The following is a 16,113-nucleotide window of genomic DNA, read 5'->3' on the forward strand; positions in this document are numbered from 1 at the left end:
GGACCACCTTGAAAATGCCTCCAATATAATGGCCTTTTTGTTTTTGGTCGTGTAGGGGACCAGTGGTGGAACCCGTTGGGGATTTATGTTGGCTCCTATAGAGCAGTATTTTACTGCGCTAAAAGAGAGAGAGAAATATCCTTTTACTACGCTAAAGCACTTAACGGTGCCGTTACAGTTAAGTGCTTTAGCGCAGTATTTTACTGCACTAAAGGTACTTTTGTACTAAATTTTTTTTGAGGGGTATTTTGGTTCACTTGGGTTTTTATTGGGTATTTTTGTTCCGGACTCTTTTCCTAGCTACCAAGTACCAACTTAATGTAGGGATATTTGCAATAATTTTGGATTACCAGATAGTGATTAATATTTTATAACTTTTTGAGGGAATAAATTTTAAATTGTATATACACGTATAATATATTGCAACAACTTCTTGAAATTATAGAGTTCCTTTGAATTTTGTCGTATGACTCATGGAAAACATCTTTTTTTCTCTTTTTCCTTGGAGTCCAAAACAAAATATTGATCTCGCATTACGTCGGTTTTCCTTTAAATACCGTGCATGTGGGCTATTGACCACAAAAGATAATCATAAAATTTCAAAATTTGGAAGAGTGATACTTTTTGCTGCGATTCAATTCACTAGTGAAATTTCTATTTGCATCTAGATTTATGGATAACGTGTCACTAGAATTTAAGGCATACTATCTTATATATACATACAACATATTCTCACGTTTTGTCTAGTGAGATTTGCCTAAAGTATTTCCTTTTAGGGACTTTTGTCATCATCGAGGTTTATGTTTTTTTTAATCACACACTGAATGATTCAGTTACTCTATAATATATACAATGTTTGTTTGGAGATGTTTTGCATGGAAGTTGGCGGGCTTATAAAGCCCGTGATGAAAGATGGCTAGTGTAAAGGTCAAGGATTGACAAACTTTTACGCTGACATGCTATCTTAGATAAGAGATGAAAAAATTTACCGTCTCACAATATAAAGAAAGGGTAATGAGATGTTACATAAGTGTTAGTAGAACTCAAGCTTTTACGTTCTAGTATGATATAACACAAAGGACAAATCTAGTAAAATAATTAGACAAAAGCAAACAATATGCTTTTTGTTTAAAACTGATTAGTATCTATATCTATATATTATTAAAAAGAGGATAGTTTGCCCTAGGATTGTGACAAGTGGCAGCATAAGATTATGACAAGTGATAGTTTTAGGACAAATTAGTTAATAGTTAGTTATTAGTTATTATTTTTTGTATTTAAAAATAATTAAATATCTGTTTTTTAAAAGGAAACATATACATCTATATATTGGATTTAATTTAAATTAAAAGATAATGAATTTAGATTAGAACATAAATTATCTGAAATTGTTTTGAAAAATAAACACATTTTTTTATGAACAAGATTTACTACCCTATTTTATCTTTACATTTTTTTTATCTTTAAAAAAGAAAAAGAAAAACGACAAAGCTAAGAAATAAAAATGATAAAAAGAACAAAAAAAAAAACTAAGTAAAAACTAACCCATGTGCACGTCACTTGCCCATTTACCCAACTCACAAACACAGACATGCACGGTTAAAAGTTCTAAAAATTTCAAAAAATTAAACACGTTTTTTTGATCTTTTTTATTGCAATTTTATTTTCACAAAAATATAAGCAATAAAAAACAGTTTTTTGGGCTACTTTACTTTTTTTTTTAATTACTAAATCCATATCTAATTGAGATTTTTGAACTTCAAACTGATTATAATCTCTTCATGCGGTTTATTGTTTTAACACCCACATTTTTGGACTCCTTCTGTGCAGTGGCGGATCCAAGATTTTAAGGTCGTGGGTGCTGCCTTTAATGTGAAGTTGCTACCGATCATATGTTAAGTGCAAATTTTTCAAACACACAATAACTAAAAAAGTTAACAGAAACATTACAGGAAAAAATTGTTAAAAACTAAACGAAAAATTGAACAAAGAAAGTTTAAAAAAAAAAAAAAAGTAAAAAAGAAGAAGAAGAAGAAGAATATATATTGGAGAAAATAAGGAAAGGTTGGTGGGTACAAGACAACTAAGGAACATAAAAATTTCCAACTCAAAGCCAGTAAAGAAAGTGGTGGAGAAAAAGAAGGAAAAGTCAAAGAAAGTGATATTTGGCACAAATATCATGATTTGTGTCGTATTACAGCTTCTTCTTATGACTTTTATCGCTTAAATTCATGACGTAACCGTCGTATTTGGACTTATGTCGTTATATTTCATGTGTGTAGGTACGATGACGACAAACGATGGAAACTGCGCTTGAAAGGATTGGAATTCGTAGCGTATGTCGATTGGCTGAGGTGACGAGTCGAAGACCGCAAAGGACGAACTAAAAGGAGAGCTAATCGACTGAAGGGACCTCGAGCCTCAGAACTTCAGGCCATCGAGGCGCATCGCGTGAAGAAAGCGAGAACCTGCAGTACATTGCGCGATCCTTCCGCGATGCGGAAGGAAAGCGGGGATCTGCGGATGTTTTCCCGATTAGACTAGGATTTGGATTCCTTATTTATTATTTTTACCCTAGCCTATATATAGACGTTTTAATAGCTGAGAACAGTGTGCTGGGATTATTTAAGGATTTGTAAGCCACCGTTCTCCCTTTTCTCTCTCTAGGTTATTTTATTTTTCATCTTTTTCAACCCTAGTTATTCATGACTTCTTTTGTCTATGATCGAATCATGAGTAGCTAAATCTCTTACTTCTAGGGTTGTGGCGAAAGACTTGAAAGTTGATTTGATGACAATTATTATCTATTGATTTTCCATATTGTGGGTTGCTTATTTATTCTTGATTTTAATTGTTTGATTATCTGGCCAATAGTTAGACACTATCTGTGGTGCGTGAATTGAACTTGAGAAAGGGAATTCACGTACGTAATAAGAATAAATAGAGTTTGTTCGATTTAATCGTTTCGCTAATGAGGATAGAGATATACCCCTTACCCCTACTTAGTTTAATACGGAGAAATAAATGCGTTCTTGTTACCTCTAATGACCATAGAGATATAGGCGTTACAGTAACATCTACAAACTTGTGAGTAGTTCGAGAGAATATCATAAAGCATAACTAACCCGTTAACTAGTAACCCAGGAAATAAAATAGGTGGAATTGTCTGAAGATCAACTAGATTGTCGAAAGCCATAACCCTAGATCTTTCTCTCATCTGAAAATTCTTACAATCTTTGCCAACATAGTCCCAGTCATAAAAACACTCATCACAAATTGTTTATTTTTCAGTTTTAGTTTAGTACAACAAACAATCTTGATTTTCACTTTCTTGAATAGTTTCATTCGAATTTGAATTAGTTTAACAGTAGAATCTAAGTCTCTGTGGGATCGATATCTGGACTTAACAGTCTATATTACTTGTATGACCACGTATACTTGCGTGTGCGTTTGGGAGCAACAAGTTTTTGGCGCCGTTGCCAGGGATCGAACCCGGGAGCTCTTAAAACTGTATCACCAGGGAATTGAACCCTCACGCCTCATCAATAATATACCTTAAAACTCAGGCTCTAAACCAAAGCACCCACCCCAGTTTTTGTAAGATGGGTGTTATTCAGTCAATATATCCATATTTTAACATATTTCTAAATAACAATATACAGTTTCTGTTCGGGTCAATGGGTGCTCGAGCACTCGGAACACTATATGTGGTCCGCCCCTGCTTCTGTGGGTAAATTTTGAATTTTTAGTTAAACATAAAAAATAAAAATAAAACTCAAAATTGCCAAAGATTAGGACGAAAAACTACCAGATCTTTTACATTACTTTTTAAAAATTAATCAGAAAAAAAGAAAAGAAAAGGACAGAAATCAGAAAAAAGACAACTAATCCTAACCCCCATGAACCCCACGTTCAACTCTCACTTACCCATTTCCCCCCTTAATCTGCGCCATGCACACCGTAATATATTGATAAAAAGACATGACGCTTAGGCTTCTCCGAATTGTTGATTTGGTAGTGCAGATGAGCGGTGAAGGTTAATCATACTTATTTCCAACTAACCCTTCCTGAAAGTGATAAATAGTGTCCCTTTAGTAATGCTTTCTCAATATCTTAGAGTTGCTTGATTGCCTACAATGCTATTACTTCTTGGTATCATTTCTTGAAAAAATGATCATGGTATGCGGATTATTTTTTATTTTTTAACATACATGAAATTATGTATGGCTTTCTAAATGATAGCCTATTCTCTAAGGAGTTGTTGAACTGTATATATTTAGATGCTATTTAGCATGTTTCTTTGTATCTTGTGGACGATCATTAATTAATTTGTGTAGTTCTGTTTTTTTTTTTTTTTTAGCGTGAGCAGAAAGTTAACTCTATTAATTAGTTGTTCTGATCATCTTTCTGTGTCTTTCTGTATATGCATGGTTGTAGTCTTAGGACAAGAAAAACCCGGTATATATGGTCATACAACCCTTTACTTTGAAAAGGTTATTCTTGAGCAAGTCTACAATGATATCTTATTAGTTCATGTAGAGGAATGAGTTTTTTTATGTACTTTTGGAGAAAATATTATTTCCTTCTAACATCCTTTTGTTACTTCTTCTGTTTAATATCTTCTTTCTTTGTTTTAAAGGAATGGTTCACATTCTTCTTAGTTATAACTTAATATTTGCATGATTTTTTCAAACTTTTTTTGTTTATGTTATGAATAATTGCTGGATTTGAATAATTTTATGTTGGATTAATTAAGACATGAACCTAATAGCTTCATCGATGGAGTTGTCAAAAAAAAAAAAAAAAAACGAAAATCATTCCAGAAGATGCACAGTAAGCTTGTATTTCTTAATCTTTTAACTGGTGCCATATTTACTGCATGTCCTTATGTTAAATATACTATTTAGAAAGGAAGGTCGGGAAACACTAAATGGGGTTTTTGTTTTTGGCAGATTGGAGGGGCGACCTTTATCCTCATGCCATATATGACGATTTTGGGAAGCCAAAACACTATAAAGGTTACGCTCTATGTCTATTTTTGAAAAAAATTACACCACGTAGCTCATATTTTGAGTTCGTTATCCAATTATGTTTTCCATGTTGTATATTGGGCTATGTGGCATAATAATTTATGTTGGGTTGTATATTTTTGAAAATCCTTATTTGATTTATAGCAAAGCCAAAAATCTATAATGTTATTTGATTTATATATTAATAATTGATTTAGTAATTGGATACTAACGTATAATTTTGAAGGACAATCAAAAATTAAAAAAGAAATTTGAAAAGTTGATCATTTCAATTTAAACTTGAAGTAGAAGCATTTCTACACTAATTGTGCCTAGCAGTATTAAATATGGATATTTACTCTTTATTTCCTATAACGCCTCTATGAAAATGTTGTTATGAGAACTCTAGATATATCTTATCAGCTTTTGTGATTGCATTTTTGGACCTTTTAACATTTAATAATTTATACAATATGCAGGTTGATGAGTTATTGATTAAAAGAGAAAAAGTAATTGTATCTAACAGGCAAGTAGAGCCAGTGTGAATGGATTATTGTAGCTTGATCTCATTTGCACGATCAAGGAAATAAGCATGCGTTTAGAGGCTAAAATTTGAAACAATTTACCAACTATTTTGTAAGATCACTAGCAATCTCAAATTTATTAGGGGGAAGTTAGAAGGAAAATTTTATTTCATGTTGTATACGATTTTAATATCAATACTTTAAAATACTTATATTTTTAAAATACTAATAAATTAAAATCTTAGTTTATAAGTTACAACAAGTTCAACCAACCATGTAAAGTCTTGCTAAAAGATTGTTAAATTATAACATTGAGGTGCTATCAATATTCTTAGGTCTATCTCAAGTTTGGATTGAATTACGTTATTTATAGCAGCCGAAATAATATTTCTTTGATAATTTTACATAATGAAGCAATTTTGAGTAATAAAATAAATTAGACTTAAGGGGTATAAAAATATTTATGTATATTATATTAAAATGGGATTGATAGGCAAGGACATAAGCGGAATACTATAAACAATCTTATGATAAAGTACTTAAAAATGCAAACATAATAAATATGGAACAAGAAGGAGAAAAAATATATACAAAGAAAAAATTATGGTGTAGAAATCTCTCTCTCTCTCTCTCTCTCTCTCTATATATATATATATATATAGAAGGATGAGACATATTTGAGATGAGAAAGTCTTCGAATTATGATTAAAAAATCACACTCTGTAGATAAGGTCACTTAACTGAAATCTTAATAGTATTGCATAAAAACAAATATAATTTAAATTCATATTGAAAACTAAATATAAGTAGTTCAAAATCTTTATTTGAGTTATAAGTAAAACACTAAATACAAAAACCAACTAAAAATATTATAGTAAACAAATGCATACATGAGGATAATAGGGATAATATGAGGATATTTATGATCTTGGTTAATTTGTAAAATAAATTAAATAATGCTAAAAGTTATCGTTAATAAATTTAGACAATGAACTAAGTTTATATGTTGGTTTGTTTTTTATAAGTATTAACTATTATAACATATTGAGGTGCTCAATATGCTAACGTTCTCTCATTAAGTTTTACAATGTTATTTTACAACAAGTTGAATTGTGAAATGGTTCAATAAACCTGTCCATTCATGATTACATTTATTAACTGACCGCGCATCGCGCGGGTACGTATACTAGTATGTTTTAACATGTGATTTCTTTTTGTTTTTTTTCAAAACTTGGCTCCGAACTAGTTGTGTTCTTTACCAAAAATCACATAGTAACCAATTGTACTGTGACCATTTTAATTTAACTATAAATTAACAAAATAAAAAGTAATGCTCGCTTACCCAGTCCCCTTTTCCCTCATTGATAAGAGCCTCGCCCTCTTGACTTGATATGTCAATAAGACTACAACCGTTAACTCAAATTTAAAAAGGAGATTCACTTGTTAATAAAATAAAAAGGAAATATAACATAAAATACCAAAACTTACACAATGGTGTTAGACTCAAAATGTGTTTCAAATAATATTTGACTGAAGTTAAAAAAAAAAAAAAAAAGAACTTGTTTGAAGTTGAAAAGAAAGTATTTGAATATGAATTTCACTTAGACAGAAGTTGAAATTTTGTGAGAAGATTTATTATTTTACTTGAAATACTTCTCAAATTAATTTCTTAACTTCGACTTCTATATTTTCATATTGAAGTTGAAATAATGAATAATACAATAAAACAACATTAAATTTTGCTAATAAATTTTCAAGTTAAAATAAATAATTAAATAATGCTCCTACCATATATTGCTAAGAGGCCTCACTATCTTCAATTCTTAATTTTTCTCGTCATTTTCGAATTTTCATTTTATTCATCTTTTAACAAAATAGGGTCTTTTCATTTTAACGAATTTATGAAAATTCTTTATCTTTGTATTTGTCAGATCTATCTCCCTTATAGAAAGAAAAAAAGATTTCGAGTGAAATGACTTGACACGAAGAAGCCACCGACCAAAAAGGGGCTACTTGCAATTTGTCCCCCACTTTTATTTTCTTAATTTATATTTCGTCCAATTAAGCTAATGATTTTCGAAAGTTAGCCTTTTCGAACTGACCTTACTTTTTTCTTTTCCTTTTTTAACAGGGGAGAAGCTATAACAAGTAGTTTAGTAGGCGTTTGGACACGCAATTTCATCTCATGAGATAAAATTATGAGATGAAATCAATATTTGGACATACGATTTCATCTCATGAGATGAAATCCTAAATAATCCCAAAAGGTATGATTTGGAATTTGAAATCATGATTTCAAAAAATATAAAGGTAAAATTTAACCTATACGTTTATATTTTGTAACAAAAAAAAACTCATAAGTTGATAGATATATTTACCAACCAGTTGTATTCAATATTAATGTCCAAGTTGGTAAAATATATTTACCAATCATGTTTACCATGTGGGAGGATTATATTAAAGAGTAGTTATATTACTATTCATGTTAAATTTTCCTTTTTATTGAACTAAAGTTTGATCAATTGATGTTGTATTTTTTAGAAAGGCCGTCTAGTTGCGTATTAATTTTATTATGAACTATGATTTACTCATTTGATAAGATTCTATAAGAATTGAATTTTTTTGATGGTTTTCACAGCTTGTGGAGTTTTTATGTTTATAAAAAAAAACTGCAACTTAAGAAATCCAAGTTGTATGTCCAAACATGATTTCATCTCATGAGATGAAATCATGTCCAAACTATAATTACTTAAGAAAATAATAAAAATGGCAGTTTCCTTTAAATATACTGCTTAATAGTTTTAGTTCTTGAGATTTAAAAATTATAATATTTTTACTCTCCCTCTAACAAATCTTATATGTTAGACTTAACGGGAATGTGAATTATTTTTTTTAGCGAAAACTCATATTTAGATGTGTAGTAGTTACAGTTTCTGCAAATTTTGATCTATTTTTTAGTGTCTAATGCACTTTTTTACTATCTTTGCCCTATTTTTGTGTTTAATGAATTTTTTTGCAATGCGATTTCCAGAAGTTGATGAGACTTTCCTGATATTTTTAGTCAAATCTTTTTTCCCAGTTTTCTTCAAATCCAAAACAGAATTCATTAAAACAGTTGATGAAAAATTAAAAACTGCTCATTTTTGTAAACTCAAAGGACCAAAACTGCTAAAAGTATATTTAAAGAAAAGAAAAACACTCTTCTTTAGTATCGAGTTAGATACAATCATATACAATCATACAATGAAGGGATGTTTGGTTTATGGATTAGGTATTTAGGTGCATTGGATTCTAGTATATTAATAATCATGATGTATGCGGGTATGAACTCCCGAGGGTATTTAGGAACGGTGAGTCCGGAGACTTCGGGTTTCGAAATACAAAGAGAAAGCATGCACGGGGGACTCAAAGCGTAGGCGAGAAATTTCTGCAATCGCAAGAGTTTCGAACGGATCTATACAGCTGCCTCCCACTCCCAGCAACTCCCATCACATCCGCCGTCATTGAGCAGAGTGTCACTATGCGCAGAGTCCAAGTTGCATCACTCAACTGGCGCCACCTAGGGCAGTAACATACCAAGAGTTTGTTTATATAAACGAAGCTTAGGAGAGAAGAAAGCATCATCACACTTTTATACCCAAGTTCTCACTTCTTGTATTATTATTTGGCTAAGAAATGTACTTGCCCTCGGAGATCTGATCATTATTGTGATTTTCTTACTTTCCATTTACACTGTTAACTTAGATAAATATTATTACTTGTATCCCTTATAAGAAAAACAACCAAAACCCTAGCTCATTCGAGAGAGTCTCCGGATTGAGTACGAGCTACTTGTCTTTAAACCCGTAAAAATAAATCTCTAACTTCGTTTTTTGGTAGCTAACGATTTTACCGGAAAACACATGATGTGCTAAATAAGAATTTATGAATTATTATGCAATGAAAAATAATAAATTATTACGTAAGAATTCAGTTACTAAAATCAAGATTAGGTTTACCAAAGTAGTATACATGTTAAAATTTTGGTTTTAAAAATATACATATTAAATTACAAAAAGTACTTACTATCATGTTTTTTCAGTAACAACCAACAAAGCATTTTAAAGTCATTTTTTTCAATTCAAGGTATTTAATTTACCTGGACTAATCAAAGTATTTCTACTTTACGTTCTATTAATTTCACATGATATTAATACACATATTATCACGTAGGTTATACAAATATTAGTTATCCGAAAAATAAAAACAGTAATCAAACATCCTGCCAATAATGATGAGTTTTATGACAAATAACAGTTATTATTTACATTTACTTTACACTATATAGAAGAGCCGGTTGGCTCCCCTTTCGTAGTCCGTTTGTGGGCCCAACCGGACTCATATATGTTAAATAATTGGTGGACTCATATATTATTTATTATTAAAAAAAACAACAACTCATATTAAAAAAAAAAATTGTGACCATATATATTACACAACAACTCATATTAAAAATAAATAAATTGTGGGCCTCATATTAAACACCAACTAATAATAAAAAAAAGAGAAGAAAAAAAGTAGAACCCACCACATTCAAACTCATGAGGAAAAAAAGTAGATCTCATATTAACAAAATCAAGCAATATTAAAAAAAAAAATTGAATCCTATATTAAAAAAATAAACAATGTTAAAAAAAGTGCTTAGAAAATCAAACAATTAAATCAATAATGATGAATTTATTGTCATATGCGTATCAACCTATTAGCGGGAGCAAATGAAATTATTGTACAACAACATACAAAAAAAAACTCATCTTAAAAAAAAAAAAGGAGAACCCGGCACATGCAAACTCATGGGAAAAAAGTAGAACCCACCACATGCAAACTCATGGGGGAAAAAAAAGTGGATCTCATATTAACAAAATCAAGCAATATTAAAAAAAAAAAGTGAATCCCATATTAAAAAAAAAACAATGTTAAAAAAAAGTGCTTAGAAAATCAAACAATTAAATCAATAATGATGAATTTATTGTCATATGCGTATCAACTTATTAGCGGGAGCAAATGAAATTATTGTACAATAACATACAAAAAAAAAAACTCATATTAAAAAAAAAAAAAAGTAGAACCCGGCACATGCAAACTCATGAGCAAAAAAAGTGGATCCCATATTAACAAAATCAAGCAATATTAAAAAAAAGTGAATCCCATATTAAAAAAACAAATAATGTTAAAAACAAAGTGCTTAGAAAATCAAATAATTAAATCAATAATGATGGATTTATTACCACATGCGTATCAACCCATTAGAGGGAGCAAATGAAATTATTGTACAGCAACATACTTAAAGTATAAAAGTGCTTAGAAAATCAAACAATTAAATCAATAATGATGGATTTATTGCCACATGCGTATCAACCCATTAGTGAGAGCAAATGAAATTATTGTACAACAACATACTTAAAATACTTATATATTAAAATAAGATAAAATTTAATTACTTTTTCATTTTTCCTTACTCTAATAAATGTGAAAAAAGATTAATGTCATAAAAAGAAAAATAATATTAAATGGAGATCAAATAATTAATAAGGTTAATTAGTGAAATTATAATTCTAATTGACGTTTCCGTAAAAAATTGTGTAAAAAATAACGTGCAAGTAAAATATTCCCATGCTTCGTAATCCGTTAAGCATTTAAAAAAAAAGTGTGGTCCCCATATTAAACACCAACCAATATTAAAAAATAAAAAAAAACACCAACCAATTAAGCATTAAAAAAAAGTGCGGTCCCATATTAATGACCAACCAATATTAAAAAATAAAAGGAAAAAAACGCCAACCAATATTTAAAAAAAAAGGAAGTAAATTAAGTGGAACCCACCATCTCCAAACTTGCGGGGGAAAAAAAAGGTGGACTCCATATTAACAAAATCAAGCAATATAAAAAAAAAGTGAACCCCTTATTAAAAAAAATATAATGTTAAAAAAAAAAGTGCAGGCTTTGTATTCGGAGCAAACACTAATATAATAAAATTTTAGATACGGAGCACAAACTACAATATTATATTAATCGTGTTTTGAACATAGTATATGTATATATATTATATGCATAAAAATAGTACAAACTAATAATGTTAAAAAAAAAAATGCACCCCTTAAAGGGTGGACCCCATACTAAACGACATCAACCAATATAAAAAAAAAAGTAAACCCCATATTAATAAAATCAAGCAATATTAAAAAAAAAAAAATGAACCCATATTAAAAAAAAAAATAATGTCAAAAAAAAAGTGCAGACTTTGTATTCGTAGTAAACGCTAATATAATAAAATTTTAGATACGAAGTACAAATTACAATGTTATATTAATCCTGCTTTGAACATAGTGTGTGTGTATATATATATATATATATACACACATATATATGCAAAAGAATAGTGCAAATTAATAATGTAAAAAAAAAAGTGCACTCCATATTAAAAAATCAAACAATATTCATGTAATTTCCAAAGTATCTCATTAAGTCAAATGAGCTAAATCGAGAATATTTACATTCTTTTAAATAGAAAATCAATTTCTACTTTGTTTCGTTTTAAACATGTAAAATTAATTTAATAATTTGAATTAGAATTATCCAAATCAAAATTTGATAAAAAATAATAAGTATTTTACACTTTTAAATTAATCAAATTAAAATTGAAAGTCTCAACTGATGCTTAAATATTGATATTGTTTTATCTCAAAAAGAGAAAAATGGTTTCCTTTTAAACAACTCTTCTCTTTTAAAAAATATTAATAAATTTGCCGATTTTGTATTCATCGCAAACATTAATATAATAAAATTTTAGATACGGAGCACAAACTATAATGTTATATTAATCGTGTTTTGAACATATATATATATATAATTACTATTCAAAGATAACTACATACACATAGATACACTATAATCTGAAGTGTTGGGCCCGTGCGCAGCACGGGCATAGGTCATCTAGTATTATTAATACAGTATCTGATAAAACATTAGTCTTTACTACTGAAAAAGACGAGTCCTTTTTTGAAAAAAATATATTAAAACAGTCTTCGTAACAATTTATATCATATTGTTTGTTGTAATATTATAAAGGAGGGGTTTGAATATGTAAACTTTCTAGACTTTTAAACAACACGTGGTCCGAAAACCACCCTTTATAAAATATTCGGAAAAAAAAAAAATCTATTAAACGACAATGGACGTGACATTTAACCGTAGAATCTGCTTGGCTGCTAATTTTTCTTAGTGTCGGCACCGTGTTGATAATAAAATAAGAAAATCAGACTATAAAATACATGAGTCAACTTATTTAATTTACAATTATACTGTATACATACTATATTTTAGTTGAAGTAAGCTCGTAAATAGTAACAGGGAGAAAAGTACGCGAAAGAACAGACGAGAAAAGGATTTTACATGATCAATTATAATTTAAATAAAAATAATTATTTTAAACTAATCTTATTTCTTTTATTTATTGATTTGAAGTTTTATATTTTACCAATTTCATGTGGAAATGATCGTAACAAAAACATTTGCAATTGCTTATTGAATTGATTTCACTTTTGTAATGAGCCATCAAAATGATCTCCTCATATTTAGTGGATCAAAATGTTTGTACTTAATTTTTTTCTTCGATCGATATTTGAATTTTTTTTCTTCTTCGATCGATATTTGAAATTTGTTGACTCGATCGAAATAAATACATGTTGTGTGAAAAAAAAATAAAAAAAATTGTACGAATATATAGATATGGAAAGCGCAGTAATTCCTAATTAATAATTCTATTGAAGATACTAGTAATTTTTTTTTTTTTTTTGAAATACTCACTACTTTAAATTAAATATTTTAATGTTAATAATTTCACCTGAGCTTGACACCTGTCTTGTTCCCTGCTTTGACAGCTCATAGCCAATTAACTTTCCTCTCTTTCCCATATTGCCCTTTCAGGACCAATGGGCCCAACATTAGCATTTCTCTCACGTGGCATAATTATCAAGCATAACCAGCAAGTTGCCTCTGAATAGTCACGTGATACGCCACGTCATCATTACGTAAATGGCAAGTGGGACCCATGGTTGCTATTCATCATGGGATTACTTTGCCGAAAGTGTAAGATTTTTTGCTTTTTTGGACGAATAGGAGAAAAGCATAAAGCTTTGGGTTTTACATGTCATCTTTCTTGTGATATATAGAATCTAATAGGTCACTATAAAAAAGGTAAATTCCTCGAGAAAAATGTTTCTACTTAAGAAATTTAGTTTTCGTGAAAAGTAGTGATTTACCTTGAGAATTATATGCGGTTCACTTTGTAGGTTTTGTTAATACATAAGATTCGGTAATCGTACACTGAGTAACATGAAATGAGCATATGCGATGCCACTATTGTAATCACGAGTTTGATAAAACTTAATTTAATCATCCATTTGTGTTAAAATATCATTTAATATATAAATATTTGTTCGGAATGCATTAAGAATGAGAATTGTGATTCAGAACCGGTTAATCAAAGCTCTGGCTTCGCCTCTAAATATAAGCATGAAGCGAAGGTTATGAACTCAAAAAGGGACAACACTTTTGAGGAGATGTCGGGGAGTATGTAGCCGAACAATCGCTGGGATCTCTCACTACTAGAAATAGAGGTTTTCCCACCAACATTTAGTAGAAATTTGTATTATAAATTATGATTTTCCCACCTCATTCCCACCGAAACGCCGACAAATTTCCTAATTTTTCCATGTAAAAACGCTACTATTTTTTATTTTCTCACTGATTCAGTTAAATAATCTATGGGGAATAGCTACAACATTTTTCAGTGAAAAAATTCATTTCAGCGGAAAGTAATAATTTTTTAATAGCGTCTAACAAACGATAGATGAACTAATCAGATAGCCACCCAAAACCTGGAGCTGCTATTACTTAGATATTGGCATTTCTCAGATCCTTTAGTGCAAGCTATTACGCACTTAACAACATTACTTATATAGTAAATCACTACATTCTTCAATTCCTCATATTAAATGACTCAAAACTAGCATTGAGAGTACATCCCTCTTGGTAGTACTTTCTTTCACAGTACCAGTGTGTATGTAAGAGTAAGACAACAGTAATTCTCTATAGTCAACGTCTTTAAAAGCAAGAGACTTTTCTTTGAAAAAAGCCAACTACCTCCTAGTATTAAAAGTTGACAACATCTAAGTATTGATCGAAAAAGCGATGTTACTGAAGAGTTGGATGTTTAAAATGAAAATGATTGTATGCACACAACAAATACAATAACATATCCAGTATAATTCCACTAAGTGGGGTTTGGGGAGAATAAAGTGTACATAGACCACCCAACAAATAAGTAATGGAAATCTTATTTTCTTTTCTGGCGCAAAATATTTTTGTAACTAGATGTTGGAACTTGGAAGATGGGTTCTTAGAAGCCATTATTCTAGAGAAATATTTCAGATTTAGGGTATGTTTAGTATGAAAGAAAACATTTTTTAATCTTTTCATGTTTTGATTTTATTTATTTTTTGTTGAGAAAACAAGCTCCTTAAAAATGAGAAAAATAACTAGAACCAACTGACATTTCACACTGATTGTATCCTCCTCACCCCCCCCCCCCCCACCATAGCTCCATCTCCACCACCCTCACTCAAACCCTCCACCTCCCACCTTCATAATGTTTGCTTAGATTATATACAAATATTTTTGGAATAGTATTGAGTGCTTATATACCAAACCCAAAATAAGAAGTAAAAAGTTCACTTATTTTCCTAGATTTTTTTTTTTTTTGAAAAAACATTTTCCTTGGTACGACGCACACCCTTACAAACACATCGTGAAAGTCAAAAGAATCATAATATTTTTCTTAAATCTTTTGTTTTGACGAACCGCAGAGGAACGTTGCCCTATAAATCATCCCCTTCTGATTCATTTTACGGAAAATAGCTAAATATACCCCCGTACTATCAAAAATAGTTTAAATATATCCTTCGTCCTCCCGTTATACTTTCAATCCAAATATACCCTCTCCATGGGTTATTTCCTTCGACCAGCAACTAATTGGTTTATGATGATATTTGTTTTTCTGCAGGTATTATCACGGGTAGCTTACATATATAGATTGGTTGTGCATGCAAGAGAACTGCAAATGCTTTCACATATCTCTGATATTTGGCTGGCACAACTGAAGTGGAGGGAATGGGCTGGGGATGAGTTAAACGGGTGGGTTTCTAAAGGAATTGGGTATTTACATTGGGGGTGCGTCATTTAATTATGAGTTTGCCACGTGTCCCACCGTCAAAATTAAGGGCAAATTTGTGCCTAAGTATAATGAGAGGGGTATGTTTTGACCGAAAGTATAACCGGAGAGGTATATTTTAACTATTTTTTATAGTACAGAGGTATATTTGACCTTTTGCGTTCATTTTATTATCTTTTTGGGTCTAACTACAGTAGTTGTTTTTTATAAGCAGTAGGGAAACATGTATGGATAATGTTTTACGAACACTTCATTAGAGTGCCGTTTTGTATGTTAGTTTCAATTACATTTTGTGTTTGTTTACTTTGCC

Source organism: Lycium barbarum, chromosome 6 (genome assembly GCF_019175385.1).
Source record: "Lycium barbarum isolate Lr01 chromosome 6, ASM1917538v2, whole genome shotgun sequence".
In the NCBI taxonomy this organism is placed as follows: Eukaryota; Viridiplantae; Streptophyta; class Magnoliopsida; order Solanales; family Solanaceae; genus Lycium; species Lycium barbarum.